The sequence below is a fragment of the Talpa occidentalis genome, unplaced genomic scaffold (genome assembly GCF_014898055.3).
Source record: "Talpa occidentalis isolate TD23 unplaced genomic scaffold, MPIMG_talOcc4v2.1 talOcc4.10, whole genome shotgun sequence".
Classification (NCBI taxonomy): Eukaryota; Metazoa; Chordata; class Mammalia; order Eulipotyphla; family Talpidae; genus Talpa; species Talpa occidentalis.
Genome location: NW_023600993.1, coordinates 91,384,462 through 91,398,530, shown reverse-complemented (window position 1 = coordinate 91,398,530; position 14,069 = coordinate 91,384,462). Strand labels below are relative to the sequence as shown.

The following is a 14,069-nucleotide window of genomic DNA, read 5'->3' as shown; positions in this document are numbered from 1 at the left end:
GAAGGAAGGAGAAAGAAGGGGAAGGCTCTGTTCCTGGACTCTGAAGAAAAAGAAGAAAAGAAGCATCCAGCAGCCAACCTCTGAGGAGGGAAGAGAAGCCTTGAAAGACTCTGTCAGAGACTGGGCCTAACTGAAACAGGGGCGTACAGGGCACAGGCTACAAGACAACAAGGCCGATGGAAGGATGGAAGGCCGCACACCTGCCCAGACTCTGGCAAGAGAGCCACCAAAAATCCCCAAAAGGCCAAAGGACCAGAAACCAAAACCAAGCGCTATAGCAAAAACCAAAACCAGGGTCTCCCTCCCCGGTGGTGGAGCAGGTTGAACGCAGCACTGTGAAGCTGTCCCCAACCTCTGCAGTGCAGGTCCTGTTCCCGGCCGGCCAGGGAGATTCCCACATGGTACGGCAGACCTCTCCTGTCTCGCCAGCTGCTACGCTCAGCAGTGCCTGGTCCGCCTGTCTGTTCTGTTCCTCACTCTGTCTCTGGTGAATCCTTTCACCCTTCCGTGCCTCTGGCCTCTATCCCAGCACTTATTTTTTATTTTATTTTATTTATTTTATTTTTATTTAAAGGTCAGGTTTATTAGAAAAAGAGACAGAAGAGTAAAAGATACTTGCAGACACAAGCGGGCAGAAAGAGCTGCCCCAAAAGGGACAGGTTTGCTAAGAGAGGCCTGTATGGTTGCAGGCATGTGGCCTTGAGGAGAGCTGTTTCTGCTGAGGGAGGTCAGTAAGGAGAAGTCCAGACAGACACAGGTCATGGGCAGTCAGGAGGCTGCTGCCCTGCAGAGGGAGAGAGTTGGTGAAAGGAAGCACCTGCATAGTCACAGGTGGGCAGAAAGACAGCTGCCTCTTGTATAAATAAATAAAAAATATCTTTAAAAAAACCACAACACCACCAAAACCAAGCTTGCACCTGATTGGTCCATTACATGATCCAGGAAGTACATTGTTACCTAAAAGGTCTCTGAGGAGCAGCTGTCACAACTGACTTGTGAAAGGACACCACTGCTCCTGCAGGCTCCCACCGCTGAAGCAGCTGGGTTCTGGTAACAATGGTTAGTGTTACTCTAAAGGAACAATAGCTTTTCTATTGCATAGCTTGTTTCCAGGCACATGAAAGAGTTGTGAGTCTCCCAAATCTTTTTGTGAAACTAACAACTTTGATGCCAAAACACAACCAAGATGATAGCACAAAAGTTAGATGCCAATCTTGTATGTGAATAGACATAACCATTCTGAATGAAATGCTGGTACTTCAAATGTAAACATTTAGGAATAATCCAGCATTGGGATTCTGCAAGTAGAAAGATTTTAAAAATAGAACAGATCAGTAGAACAAAAAAGTAAAAGACACATGATTGTATTTGATAGAAAACAGTACTTGATAAAATTAGAGTCATTCGGAATAAACCAAGACAACAACTTTTAGCAGGCCAAAAAGAGGTAGAAAGGAAAGGAAGAGAGGCCTTTTACCATAATTTAGAAGGACAATATGAATGTTTATTTAGAAAAGTCCAAAAGAATCAATTACAAACTAATAAGAGTTCACAACAATGGTTGATTTTATGTGTTAACTTGGTTGGGCTAAGGGATGTCCAAGAAGCTGGTAAAATATTATGTCTGGATGTGTCTGTGAGGGTCCTGGAAGAGACTGGCATTTGATTCAGGAGACTACGAGATCGGTCCTCACCAATGTGGGTGGGCATCATCCAATTCCTTGGCAACCAGAATAGAACTAAAAGGCAAAGGCAGAGCAAATTCTTTCTCTTTTCTTGAGAAGGAATGTCCATCTTTTCCTATCGTTGGACACGGAGCTCCTAATTCTCAGGCCTTTGTACTCTGGGACTGAATTACACCACTGTTTTTCCTGGCTCTCCAGCTTAAATACAGCAGACTGCATGACTTCTCAGCCTCCATGATCACATGAACCATCCCTGTGATAAATCTCCTCTTATCTAAACAAATATCTGTATATCCTCTTGGTTCTGTTTTTCTGGAGAACCCTTACAACTCCATTCAGCAAGCATGAGAAAGCTGAACAGTCCAGGCCAAGGGCTACAGCCAGGTCCTGGTAGCTTCCCACTGAACAGAGACGCATTATCAGAACACCCACATCAGTCAACACCACTCCATAACCCTGATGGATCAAAATGAAACCTAAATCTTTTCACCACCATGTCTGAATCTAGGCAAAAGCATGAAGACTATAAAACGCAAAAGTGACCCAACAGCCCCAACCAAACTAAAGCAGTGAAGCTGCTTCTTCACTGAATTTCTTTCCTCCCGCTTCTAGAGAGGACCCATTCAGAAACCTGATCGCAGAACTGTCTGTTTCCAAACAGCATCTAATCCAGAGTAAATCCCTGTTTCCCTGAGTCTGCCCCCAAATCACTCAGGCTCCAGTCCTGTAAGACCTTTGCAACCCCCTCTTACTTACTGAGACACCAGGGGGTACACTTGCAGTGCATTTTCCTCATTTCATTGAGCAATAAACCCAGTTTGTTTAACTCTGGGTATGTTCCTGGAGACTTAGGCTGGTGAGCATGACAGGAGACTGTCAAAATGTAGAGATACAACAATAACTATAAGAACAGTAACAACAAAACTTTCTTATTTTATATATATTTTTACATCATTTTTCATTTTAGCACAATGTATGCATTTTCATCTTTGTTATTGTCCCCACACAATTCCCACCCTCCTTGTTTTGATCCTACTCCCGCTCCCCCCCTGTAGTGTGTCTCTGGTTTATAGTTGCTTGTTGATTTTGATTTTTACTTTATTATAATTAGTCTTTTTCCTGGTCCTTATTTAGGTTTTCTAAATAAAACTTTCTATATCCTACAATAACCAGGAAGAAAAATACAGTGGCCAAAGCTCATAAACAGGTTTCAGTGACACACATGCAGTATTTTTTATAGCCAGGTAAAGCGTTATTTCCTGAAAGCAGTGAGAAGAGATAGTTGAACTTCTGAAATGAGATCACTGTACTCTGAGCTGATACAGGTATAGAATGTAGGCTGCAGAACTGAAAGAATCCTTCAGATTTTCAGTGTTCTCCAGCTCACAAGGAGCTCAGGTCCGCTTCCAAATGGATAGAACCGGGGTCGGGGCAGAAGAAGTCACTGGTAACCCCAGGGCCCACATGGGACAGCCCTGCCCACTCTGCTAACACAAATGTTCCTTTTTTTGCACAGCAGTGCATGACATGGTATGTTGGGGCCTCTTGGAGCCTAGCCTGTGATGCAGCCATTGACAGTGTTGGACTTGACCCAAGACCTTTGCTCTTGAAAAAGAAGGTTAGTTAAGAAATCCTTCCCCCCTTTTGTATTCCTGGAAATGACTCGCTACAAAGAGCCACCCTTCCCATAGGACTTAGCTAAGACTCCTGATGACCCTGACATTTACCTAAAGGTCAGACACAAGCCCTCAGAGTCCCATTCTTTACCTCATCAGTGATTGACTGAACTGCTTGACTCCCTGGATCAGTCAGAACAAAATGCATGTGAACTAAACTTTGGTTATATGATTTTTTCCTTCTGGGTTCCTGAACTTGGTCCACCCTCAGCCTGAGCCAGCCCCTCAACAGGCCTTCCTGAAAATAGGCTGGTCTTGGGGTGAGAGAGTTTCTGACCTACTATTGTCTGTGTCACCCCCCCCTTCAACCCCCTCTCCACACCCTGTTCTTTCCAGACTTCTCCCCTATAAAAGATAAGCCCCTCTTTGTCTAAGCCTTGAGATGCTTACAGATGTTTGGTCAGAGTGCTTTCCCTATTGCCAAATCCCCTCCTCCCATTCCCCCTGCCATTGCAATATTTCCTTCCCCTCCCCTCAACAATCTTTTTGAATAAAGTCTCTTCACCAAGTCCAGATTTGTTCTCTAATTTGACAGGGGAAAGGAGAAGTAGTGGGGAGCTGTTTTGCTCAGTCATCCTAGAGACATCTGAGGGCAGTGTTGTTTGTGTCTGGGGAGGGGAGAGGGCCCCCAGGACTAGCTGAGGGTCTTCACCTTTTGCTCAGGATCAGGAATGAGGATCCAGGGGCAGGTGAAGAGGATGAGAGGTCCGTGGTCCCAGTCTCAGGTCTTGCTGACATTTTCAAGTTCCCTCCTTTTGGCTCTCCTCCTCCCTCCACTTCCCACACCTGGTTTGTTCTAGCCTCCTTTACTCCTCTATAAAAGAAAATTCCTTTTTGCCTAAGTATTGAGACACTTGCAGATCTGGTGGTCCAAGGTAATCCCTACTGCAATAGTCCTTTTCCCTTCCTGTGCAGCAATCCTCTGAATAGCATCTCTCCTTACTAAATACAGATTTGCTTTTTATTTGGCAACATATAAATATGAAAAAAAAAAAAAAAAAACCAAATCCAAAACCCCTAAAAAAGACAAACATCACCAGATTCCATTCAGGTATAAAGGTGAGAGTCTGTGTGGACACCCAGGATAAGAAAAAGTTCCTGAACCCAATGTTAAGTTAAAAATGAGGCACCTGCATGGGCAGCACCTGTAGCGGAACACCCCAGGGTGGAGAGAATGTGTGAATGTGGTAGGGAAGTGTCAAGTTGTAGGTTAAAGAGAACAGGATATCATCTCCCCAAATCTGACTACATATCACCAGGAAAGACACACCAGCAAATAAAAAGAGGGTCCATTCTGCATCAGTTGAAATCTAGAAAAAGTTATTTTTCTTTATCTCTTGCACTTGAACTATAGATGTAGAGGAAAAAGTATTCTAGGAAATGGGCTTTATTGCAAAATGTGTGTAGGATTTCCTTGGTTTGCCAGTTTTCTTGAAAGAACAACACTTTTTTTTTTTTGCTTGTGTTTTTTCTTTCAATCCCACATTTTAAAGCTCATGGTGTTCTGGTGAACAAAAGCAAGAGTCTGATTTGGTTTGACACTTTCTGCAGAGCAGAATGTCAGCTCTGAAAAAACCATGTTCCATCCGTAGGAGTATTATTAAAAGGCATAAAACTTTATAAACATTAAGCAAAGCCAGTTGGATAGTTATGCTTATTAAGAATAATTATAGCATTTAAATTTCAGGACATAAATTGGTCAAGTGGGTAATTTAATCTGGCAGACATCAAAATTATATTTAAATATTAGAGAAAGGAGACAAAATAAACAGAGAAGTTTGTTGGATGGACTCAAAAACTCTTTGAACACTTTCCAATGCTTGCAAACTTTTCACTTCTTATTTCCCTCCCTGTCTTGGGCCAGGTTTGTCTGTAGATTGTGGCTTTTGGGGAAATTGAGAGCGATTTCCACTCAAGTGTGATTATAGTCACTTTGGTTTATTGCTCATCCGACTGTGAATGTCTGAACTCTGCAGCCAGCTCTATGTAGCATGTCCTTCCTGTGGATGAGCAAGGCAGGAGGAAGTTGAGGGACTGCAGTTAGTTCCTTGGTATCTGTTTCTGCCATCGAGCTAAGTGTTTCTGAATATTGATCAAATAAAGGACTTTGGTAAATGCTGATATTTTCTTCAAGAAATAAGCTGTTAGACTTTATAGTACTTGAGATTCCTTGTTCTCATGTGGAACACAAGGAGTTGGAGTTAGATATTTGTATGGGACTGAGATCCCTAGGCAAAAATGGGCACCCTGAGCCATCATCAACATGTAATAATGGAAAGTAGACTCAGCCAAGATCAAGCTCTTCCCTCCTAGCTTTAGTTTAGTTACCTTCTAACCATCTCTCTCATCTCAGCACAAGTATTGTTTTCTCAGGGTTGCAATTACCCTATAGTCATAGATTTATTTTATTAATAACTGGGCTCTGCACTAGCTCTGGCTCCATGAAAGCAAGGACATTTATGGGTTTGGCTCCTCCTGCATCCCTTGTTACTAGCGCAATGCTTGGTCTATAGTAGGTGCTCAAAATACTTGTTGAATGCTGAATGAGTGAATAAATTAAGACAAGGGATTCCCTAGAGGGAAATTGTTAAAGGAGGTTCAATGTGTGTAAACACAGGAACAATTAGACCAGATGACCTGATTTTTTAAAAAGATTTATTTTTGCATACAAGAACTGGGGTACAGGCCCGAGGTACGGTGGTGGGGGGTTGGTGGTGGTGACAGGACTCACCAGAGACAGAGTGGGGAGCAGAACACGTGGATCTACTGAGATACACTATTGAGGGGAGCAGCGGGCGAGACAGGAGAGGTCTGCTGCACCATGTGGGTCACCTCCCTGATGGGGGATCGAACTTGTGCTTCAGTAGCCGTGGATTGCCTCATAGTGCTGAGGCCTAACCCCCTGTGCCACCAGGAAGACCCCTAGACCAGATGACCTGTTACTAGGGCAGTATTGGTTGCTCCTACTCTGTGGGTAGAGCTTTTCCTGTCCTATACTCCTTATCCCTCACCTTTCAAGGTGACATTAGGATAACTCTGGCAGTGACTTATATCATCTGATCTTACCCCTAAGCTTTAGAGCATCTCCAATTGTGATACTGTAACAGCAGGAAGGGACACAGCGCAGGATCTTTATGATTCTATGCAGATGGGGTAAAGAGGAGAGAGTCCTGGAGGCTTCAATGGCTTTTCAGGCTTTTATTGTGATTTACCAGGTACACAGCAGGCAGGGGTGCTGGGGGGCCAGGAAGCTGGCAGGCCTCCAGCCCCCAGCAAGCCTTCACTCTAGCTGGGCTCTCTGGCGTTTTCCCATGGCCTTGTTCTCTGCTCCTCTAGTGGTTCTGCTCTCTGCTCTACTATTCATTCTGCTTCTCTGCTTCTTCTGCTGGCGCCCACCCCACCCCCACCGTGACACTGCCCTTATAAATCCAGTCTTACCCCAGGTGAATCCCATCTACATATGCCCACACCCTACTCCAGGTGCCCACCATCAGGCATGCATTCAGGACCACAGGGTTCCGTCATCTATCCTAATGGCGGGAGGGCAGAAAAGCCTGATACTTTTACCTTATCCTACAGATACCAACATTCACCATTATTTCAAGGTCTATTGCTCAGGAATTAAAATGCTTTTATCTTTTCTCTCCTTAACTTATTATTATAAAAAATTTCAAACCCATAGAAAAATTGAATATCAGGAATACCCTTCAACTCGGTTCATTAATTTTAAACATTTTTGCCAACTTACTTTATATATCTCATTATACCTGTATATGTTCTTTCTTTTGTTGAACCAATTGAAAATAAATGATAGGGGTCTCCCTGGTGGCGCAGGGCTTAAAGACAGCGCTATCAAGCTATTGCCAGCCATTGCAGCATGAGCTTGATCCCCAGGCCGCCTAGGAAGGTGACCCACATGGCCCAGCAGACCTCTCCTGTCTCACCCGCTGCTCCCCTCAGCAGTGTATTTCAGTAGATCCGCCTGTTCTGCTCCCACTCTCTCTGGTGAATCCTCTCACCCCCCCCCCACCCCCGCATCTCTGGCCTGGCCTGTACCCCAGCTCTTGTATGCATAAATAAATAAATCTTTAAAAAAAAAAATTGCTTTCCTTAGTGCTTTTTGCCTTCTCCTCCCTGTTTCTCCCCTCCCCCAATCCGCTCCATCTTCTCTTTTCGATAAATTGCTCTAGTTTCTTTTTAAATTCAATGGGCTAAACCATATTACTATTTTCATTTATTTAGTTATTGTTGATGTTCACCTTGTCCCACATTGCCAGGTAGGAGCCTTTTCAAACCAGATCCCACATTGTTTTTCTAGGACCCTATTGATACCGCAGCCTCAATTTTTGGCACAAGATGTTCCAAAATCACCCTGATCTTGTCCTTCCCCAGCCCTGTAACTGGGTCTTTTCTCCATATGATCCTTGTTCCTTCCAGTAGAGAATGGCACTTAGAAACCAAGTCTATGCCCTAGGCATGCTCATTATTTCTATTTATTTGCTATAGTATATATGGAGCATTTAAATTGTTTTCAAAATATGAACAGTCTGTTTGCATTTTGTAATTTAAGTGACAGACCAAGAAAAAAATAAGCAATAGGAAAACATTTTGCTCTGCTTTTTCTTTTCATAGCTAACTTGTTTCTAGATTATTACAGTCTGATTATCTTGTTCACACTGTCATAAATCATTTAGAAGGTTGAACATATGGCACACTTTTGTATTTTAAATTTCAGCTTAAAGTCCTATTTCACATCTGTGGGTGAGGGATTTAGACCACATCCTTATGGGTTGGGTAGATGGGAAAAGAGTCCAGGAAACCTCTTCTGGTTCCACCCTGATTTTGAGATAGGTTTCAGGGGACTGGAACACCTAAAGAAGCCGACGGCCTAGGGTATAGGACTGTGGGTGCTCTGGGGGTGGGGTGGGGTGGTAACACGCATCTGAGTAACATTCCCCTCAGTCATATATGGTGCTGTAAACCAATATTATCTCAATAAAAAATAATAATAAAGAAGGATCTGCTTTCAAACTCACCTCTGAGAGCTGGATTCAGGTCTCAGCTCTCCACCTGATCAGCTCAGCCAGAGCCAGGCTTCCACCATCCACAGAAGAGCCCTGTGCCGGCAGACTGTGCAGAGATGGGGGCATCCAGACCAGATGATGTTAATTGATCTCTCCAGAGAGGGAATTCTTTTCAGATTGCAATTTCAATCAACTCAAGGGAGAAATACTGTGATGGAGGGGAGAGGGTGGGAGAGGGGAGAGGAACAGGTAAAGCAGAGAGGAGGGGAGGAGCGGGGAGAGGAAAGAGGTGGGGGAGATCTTGAGTTGAGGCGCCCTTGGAATCAGGGCTTCTTCTCTCTTTTTTAACTTCTCTTCCCTTCTCACTTTTCCTTGTGCCTTCCCTTCCATCACCCCCTGCCACCCCTCATCCTGCAAAGTGATTTTTATGGAAATGGTGTGGGGGCAGGGACTTGTATTCCAGAGCTGGAGTTCAGTGTCAACTCATTGCAGCTTGGGGTACCCTGCACCCATTTGTTCTCTGGGTCCAAGAAATATGCTGGACTCTTAGCCTTGCTGTGACGTGTTCGGGGGCCCACCATCTCATTTACCACCACCACAACGCCAAACCTCCCCACAGGGGTCTCCATGGCAAGACCATGATTTCTTCTCATGTCTAGTCTGAGAGTCGACTCTGGTCTGGTTGGAGAGACTGGAGCTCAGGCTCTATACCATGCTTCATCCTCCTGTGGTTGTCTGGGGTGTGTTTGGTGGTGGAGGGCAGAAGCACCCAGAGGGCCAAGCAGAACACACGAGCTGGCACTTTGTCATGTGTCCACCCTCCAAGGCTGACACAATCGTGCTGTCAAATCCAGAACAGGGTAGGATGCATCCTCTGTGGTGAGCTGGAGTTAGTGTGACTACATGCTGATAACCATTCAAGATCTGACAGCCACAAAGATCTCTGGCATTACACAGCTATTATTTCCATTTGTACATGAGAGGAACATCTGGTGATGTTTGAGTCTAAGGAAGGCCGTGGGGGATTAACACTCAGTGCTACACTATGGGCAGCTATAGGAAGGGGAAGAATACCATTTTGATCCTTTTCTGTTTCCTGGTTCTGTTCAAACCTGAATATGAAGGGGGAGGAGGAGGGAATTTTGCATCTATCATTGGTGCTGTGTGGTTAGTCCTTATACCAGACAACATGAAGTCGAATTCGGAACAGCTAGTCCCCTTTGCAGCCTGAGGCTGACATTTTGATCTGGGGACAAGGGGTAGGAGGGGTCTCCAGGGCTCTCAGAAAGAAGCCTCTCCCTTAGGGAGCTCTGAAAATAAGCTGTCCTCCTCCTCTTCCCGCTGAAATTACCCAAGAAAGGTTCCCTAGCAACTCAGGGCGAGAAGAGGGTTTCGTTGCTGTTCTTCTTACAGAAATATGCCTATTGCCTCAAGGCTAAGGAGAGAAGCAGATACATGTATGAACCACTTTTAAACCAACCCAAACATCTGGGCATTCATTTTGGAAAGGAGACAGAGAGAGAGAGAGAGAGAGAGAGAGAGAGAGAGAGAGAGAGAGAGAGAGAGTATGTTGTATTGGAGGCAGATGTGCTTGACAAAGACTGTCCGAGAGCTGACTTAAATTTACAGGAATTTTTGAGTCACTTGATTTCATGCTGATATCATGAGCCATGATGAGACTATACCATGGTGAGCCATGGTTAGACTATTTATGCCACAGAGACTGGCATCTTGGTATAATCAGGACTTCCTTCTCTAAGGAGTAAGTTGCTGACTGTTTATTAGCACTCTTTTACCTGCATGGAGAATAACATTCTACCTTGTTCACTGGGGGAATAGGAGGATGAATTATTTACAGCCCCTCCTCTGGAGGGTCCCAACCCCTTTAGGGCACCCTGTAGTATCACCTGTGTTCCTTGTGAGACTGAGCTGGAAAATATGGCAGGAGGGCAGGCCCTCCATCTGGCCTGCATTTCCAGGCAGAGGAGTTGGAGTGTAATCTCCCTACTCCCCTACTCCCACTATTGTTTGGGGAGCCTATGGCACAGGAACTAGGCCTGCTGGCAGGGCTCAGACACAAGGAGAGGTATCCCGTGGCTGAATTCTTTCAAAGGGTGTCTCCTGTCTCTCCCTGATAGAGCCCGAAATAGTCAGGCTGTCCTTGTCACAATAGGGTCATTCACATCGGACTTAAGGCCCCACTATGGAAACAGGCAGGAAGGAGGACAGATTTTTATCTCCCGTGTTACTTGAATTTAGTTTCAAGACTATGAGCACACATTGGATCGTACTTGATCCTATCAAAAGGGATAGAAGGATAAGGGTTTCATTTTCTGCCTTAGGTAGTGTGACCTTAATCACTAAAATCAGCCACTCCTGATTATGTTATTGAAGATTCTTAATGTAAGAAGACAGGCCAGTGTCACTTAACCCACAGCCACAGAGACAAAGATGATAAGATGACAGTGAACATTCGCTGAGCACCGTTTTCAGTCCAGGCTCTGTGTTTCCCACTTTATGTGCATCATCTTAGTTAAGTCTCAGAGCTGTGAGTTATTATCACTTCGCTTTGCAGATAGAAATCTGAGCCCTGGGGCTTCCCTGGTGGTGTAGGGTTAACCACAGCTCTGTCAAGCTATCGCCAGCCTCTGCAACACGAGTTTGATCACTGGCCGGCCAGGGAGCAACCCACATAGAGCAGCAGACCTCTCATGCCTTGCCCGCTGCTCCCCTCAGCAGTGTATGTCAGTAGATCTGCCTGTTCTGCTCCCCACTCTCTCTGGTGAATCCTCTCACCCTGCCCCCCACTGCCCCCTGCACCTCTGGCCTGTACCCCAGTTCTTGTATGCATAAATAAATAAATCTTTTTTTTTTAAAAAAAAAGAAATCTGAGCCCTTCAGTGAAATAAGCCAGAAGGAGAAAGATAAATGCCCAGTGGTGTCACTAATATGTAGACTATAAAGTAAGTAAATTAATAGTCAGATAAAGACAGGCTGGAAAACTAGCCCTTGATGGTTGACTATAGAACCGAAGCACCAAGGGGGCAGGGAAAGAACAAAGAGGGAAGAGTTGGTGGTGGGTGCGCTATGGTGGTAATACCCCATGGGGGTACCCCGATATTACCTCAAGGCTAATTTATAATAAAAAATATTTGGGCCTTGGGAGATCACACAACTTGCCCAGAGACACAAAGTTAATAAGTGATGGGGCTAGGGACTAATCTAGGTGTTTCTAGCTGCACGCCCATGTCCCTGATATTTTCGTTCTGATTCTAGGTAAAGTTGCTTGTGTTTAGAGTTGTGTGTGTATGTGTGTGTGTGTGTGTGTGTGTGTGAGTATGAGTGTGTAGTGGGTATTGTGTGGGAAGAGAATGTTGGGGGGCAGGTAAGACTTTCCAATCTAATAAGGTCTCAGCTAATATTGTCTTCTTTCTTTCTTTCTATATGAAATATTGGTTTCCCCAGTTCAAGAGGGGCCTAAGATGCCCATTACTCAATGTTTCCTTTCTTCTTTCTCTGTCCTGGCTGAAAAATTTCCCATTCATTTATTTTCTACTCCTTTTTTCCCTTTGTCATTCATTTTTATGGTATTTACATGGCAGATTGGAAATTAAAAGGAGCAATAGAGTTTGAGAAGCTTCATTAAGCTCCAGGAAGCTCTTTTTTACTGTACTTCCTAATAGCTAAGCAAGTCTCTAACTTTGCTCAGTTCTTTTAATTATATGTTTATGTGTTTTTTCCTCCAACTATGAGCTTCTGAGGCCAAGTACTATTTCTTAGCTATCTCTGCATGATCAGCACCCAGTGCATGGATGATCCACAGGGGACATTCAATGAGTGGATGCTGGATACAGTTAAGTGAATGGCCCTGCTTGGCTATGTACAGTCAGCATTTGATTCTGTGGCCTCCCTTTTCTAAGCTCCATTATCAAACTCATCATTTGATTGACAATTTTTCTAAAATATGCTTATATGCTAAATATGGTTATTGACAAGTTGCTATGTTGCCATCCGGGTAGCCATTCTGACACATTTCTTTAGCATGAAGTTGTGAGTCCCTTCTCTATATTTCATTTCATGTTGATTTCACAGTTTAATCCTCTGAACTAATTTTATTTCCCTAATTTTCAAGCTTGGATGAGCATCTTTTGCTTGCCTGTACTGCCCATATGGGAAAATAATAGCACTTCCTAGTATCACAATGAGGAATATATTATATAATGTATGCAGAGTGCATGGAGTAGGTTTTTATATAAACATTTCTCTCCAGCAATGGCAAATCTTAGGCATGTGTGCTCAATTTCCCCTGACCCTCCGCCCCAACCTTCCCATGTCCGAGACAGACATTGCTAAAGGATCATCTATAGACACAAAACACACCACAGGTTCCTATTCAGCCACCACCAATAGATGAGAAATAGAAACACAAACCTACTTGTCATTCTCAATACAAACAAGCAACCATGCATGATTCTAGGCCAATGTTGCAGTGAGTGATAGCCCAGCTCCCACCCAATTTTTAGCAAGTGCAGGAGAACGAATCTAGTAAGCAGGTGTTAAATGGTATGGAAAAGTGAGAACATACTTAGCTTCAGATTTCCTGAAGACAAAAGAACTGTCCCATTTGAAGGAGAAGCAAGTAAACCTTCTGGATGGTGATATAGTCTCTTTTTAAGAAACTAGAAGAACTTTTCCACTCCGCCGTCCATGGTGGACCCACCATCAAGATGCAGATTTTCGTGAAAACCCTCATGAGGAAGACAATCACCCTCAAGGCTGAACCCTTGGATACAATAGAAAATGTAAAGGCCAAGATCCAGGATAAGGAAGGAATTCCTCCTGATCAGCAGAGACTAATCTTTGCTGGCAAACAACTGGAAGATGGATGAACTTTGTCTGACTACAACATTCAGAAGGAGTCCACTCTTCATCTTGTCCTGAGACAGCGTGGTGGTGCTAAGAAAGAAGAAGTCTTACACCACTCCCAAGAAAAATAAACATAAGAGAAAGAAGGTTAAGCTGCTGTCCTGAAAAATTATAAGGTGGATGAGAATGGCAAAATCAGATGCCTTCGTCGGGAGTGCCCATCCAATGAATGTGGTGCTGGAGCTTTTATGGCTAGCCACTTTGACAGACATTATTGTGGCAAATTTTGTCTGACCTATTGTTTTAACAAACCAGAAGACAAGTACTTGTGTATGGCTTCATAATAAAAGACATTAACATTTAAAAAAAAGGAACTAGAAGACAACAGAGAAGATGATGTTCTGATAATGAGTGGTCAAGCAGGAGTAGAGCTATCAAGAAGTCAAATGAGACAGGGCCAGAGAAATGACTATTGGCCATTGCATTTGGAGGGAGACTATGTGAACTTGCCAGGAGTACTTTCTGGGACCTGGTGAGGCAGAGGCCGCATGGGGAATGGGACAAAGAGATTTAGAGATGAGGAGGTCAAAATGGCATGTAAACCACACCTCTGATGAGTTTTACCAGGAAGAGAAACAAAGAACACTGTGTTCCTTCTTTACCACTTTTCATCATATGAGAATTCAGAATGAGTAACTGACGGGGCTTTGTTCTCAGTTTGGCTGCTGGACACAGCACTAAATTTGTGCTCCATGTATAATAAGAGTTAGGACTCTTACTATGGTGTGCATTTTCCACCACCGGCTCATTTTTATGTC

General features: G+C 44.0%; 1 pseudogene; it reads left to right on the top strand.

Moving 5' to 3' along the window:
• Positions 1-13,112: 13,112 nt before the first annotated feature.
• On the top strand, positions 13,113-13,595 carry LOC119237676 (ubiquitin-40S ribosomal protein S27a-like; annotated as a pseudogene).
• Positions 13,596-14,069: the final 474 nt, after the last annotated feature.